Here is a 2,855-nt window from a genome sequence, read left to right as displayed (position 1 = left end):
GGAGCTATTCTTCTTGGAGAAAGGCATGGAGTTGCACCTCAGTCAGCAGTCTCCTCTGTCACCTCTGGCATTTTGCACCTGGCCTTCAACGACTGCTGCCTGTCGCTGTTGGCTCTGGGACCTTCCTTTGAGCAGCAGTCCCACAGTGGAGGCCCTGGTGCTGCCTCCACTCAGTCACACACTGTGTGTGGCCATAGCTGGCCAGGGTCCAGGCTGGACACAGCACCAACCAAGTGCTCTGTGAGATCCGTCCTGCAAGACCAGAGCTGTCAATGGGCAGGAGGAGACCATGCAGAGGTGGCACTAGTACTGTGCTTTCATTTTAGTTTAGGATACTCTTTGACATTTTCTCTTTTTGAGACGGAGTTTCGCTCTTGTTGCCCAGGCTGGAGTGCAATGGCGCAATCTCAGCTCACCACAACCTCTGCCTCCCGGATTCAAGCAATTCTTATGCCTTAGCCTCCCAAGTAGCTGGAATTACAGGCATGTGCCACCACACCCAGCTAATTCTGTATTTTTACTAGAGATGGGGTTTCTCCATGTTGGTCAGACTGGTCTCAAACTCCCAACATCAGGTGATCTGCCCACCTTGGCCTCCCAAAGTGCTGGGACTACAGGCATGAGCCACCGCGCCCAGCTACTTTTGACATTTTTTAAAAGAATGTTCTCTATCTCATTCTCACCCATATATCCCTTATGAGAGAAGCCAGGAAACCAGTTCTGAGGATGTCAATCTGGCTAGTAAAACCCTGAGGATTCCATTTTCAAGGGTACCTTGACTGTTGTGTTCAAAGAAAGCTTTGAACAACAAATGTAAAAACCCTGCCAAGCCAAGTCCACCGAGTAGCTCATTAAAATGTATTTAGGTTGAGGCTTATTTTTTAAGCTTACTTTATCAGAAAAAAAAAATGGATTTAGATACTAAGGAAGGGTTCTTGCACAGAGAGGGATGTCAGTTGTCTTAGTTCTATGATCTCGATGCTTAGACAGGCCGCTCACCCCAGCAGGGCAGAGTTGTTCTCATGTCCCAGGGGGACCGCTGCAGAAGCTCTATCGACTCTCTCCCTCCTGTCATCACCTCGGGCCTTCCTCGCCAGCACCTTCATTCCTGAGGCTCACGTGGGAGAGACAGTGTGGAGAGAAACAGAGAAGAGAACAGGACTTCTTAAACAGCACCAGCAAGAATAGTCTTACAATGAAGTGTGCATCACGGGAGCGCTGCACTGGCCGGCATGGAGGAGCGCAGCGATTTCAAGCTGACCCCTGGCTGCAGTGGCCTGGGTCTGTGTGACGTTCGCGGCTTTGGCGACTGCCATGGAGCTCCCTCATGGGCCCCCGAGGATGCCTGGATGGGCACCCACCCTAAATATTTAGAAATGATGAAATTAGGCTGGGTGCGGTGGCTCACGCCTGTAATCCCAGCACTTTGGGAGGCCGAGGCGGGTGGATCACGAGGTCAGGAGTTTGAGACCAGCCTGAACAACATGGTGAAACCTCATCTCTACTAAAAATACAAAAATTAGCCGGGTGTGGTGGCGGGTGCCTGTAATCCCAGCTACTCAGGAGGCTGAGGCAGGAGAATCGCTTGAACCCAGGAGGCAGAGGTTGCAGTGAGCTGAGCTCGTGCCATTGCACTCTAGCCTGGGCAACAGAGTGAGACTCCATCTCAAAAAAAAAAAAAAAGAAATGATGGAACTAGATACAGAAGATGCCACCCATGTTTATATAGCATTCTTGGTTTATCTGGACCTCATAGAAAGCAAAACTGGCATGAACTAAACTGTGTCAGATTACCAGAACTCCAGCTCATCTGCCTTGTTGAGAAGAGGAGGGGTTATAGACTGTGGTGCCTACCCCCATCACTGCTTCCCTCAGCCATCACAGGATAAGGGAGATCTTGAAGGCATCTTGAAAATTGCCAGGTGATCCAGATTTGCTGATGTCTTTTACTCTGGCCATAGTGGAGTCTGATTCTACAATAGTCTATTATAAACTTACTGATGGATTTATGCTGCCAGACCCTCAGAATATTTCTCTTAGAAGATGACATCTATGTTTCCTGATACTTGTTTTATTCATACAAGATTGGATCTGAGACCCATCAGACTGCTTCATCTTTTATCTCAGAGATAGTCCGGGTTGACTTAGATAGTGAGGGTTGACTTCCTTATTCCATAAGGTTTTCATTCTGAAGAATAAAACTTCCCCAGGGACTGGGCGCAGTGGCTCATGCCTCTAATACAAACACTTTGGGAGGCCGAGGCAGGTGGATCATAAGGTCAGGAGTTCGAGACCAGCCTGACCAACATGGTGAAATCCCGTCTCTATTAAAAATACCAAAAAATTAGCTGGGCATGGTGGCGCGCACCTGTAATCCCAGCTACTCAGAAGGCTGAGGCAGGAGAATCGCTTGAACCTGGGAGGTGGAGGTTTCAGTGAGCCAAGATCACGCCACTGCACTCCAGCCTGGGTGACAGAGAGAGACTCCAGAAAAAAAAAAAAAAAAGAAAAAAACTTCTCCAGGTAGAAGACTTTTTCTTTCTTAAAAAATATAGGGTGGTTTCTTTAAAACTTTCTTATCTAGAGACAGTTTAATTACAGTTGTATACAGGTTTACGCCTAGGATGTGTTCAGACGGGTGGAACCTGTGTGCTGCTTTTGTCACCCCACACTTATAGCACTCATAGTTGCCTCTGTTTATTGCTCCCACTGCTAGCTCATTGTTGAGACTGCCATCTCTTTCTCTTACTCAACTCTCCCAGTGCCTTTTGGCCACTGCAGCTATCTTGGAATGGCATTTTATACATACCTTGTCACCTACTTCTGCTTTTTCCTCTCCAGTAGAAAGTAAAAGA

At 47.9% G+C, this 2,855-nt stretch overlaps 1 pseudogene; it reads left to right on the top strand.

The window, feature by feature from the left end:
* The first annotated feature begins 1,232 nt into the window (after nucleotides 1-1,232).
* LOC129018054 (tRNA-splicing endonuclease subunit Sen15-like) lies at nucleotides 1,233-2,148 on the top strand (annotated as a pseudogene).
* Nucleotides 2,149-2,855: the final 707 nt, after the last annotated feature.

The sequence above is a fragment of the Pongo pygmaeus genome, chromosome 19, assembly GCF_028885625.2.
Source record: "Pongo pygmaeus isolate AG05252 chromosome 19, NHGRI_mPonPyg2-v2.0_pri, whole genome shotgun sequence".
Lineage (NCBI taxonomy): Eukaryota > Metazoa > Chordata > Mammalia > Primates > Hominidae > Pongo > Pongo pygmaeus.
The sequence above is the reverse complement of the archived record's forward strand: the minus strand, read 5'-3'. Positions and strand labels throughout refer to the sequence as shown.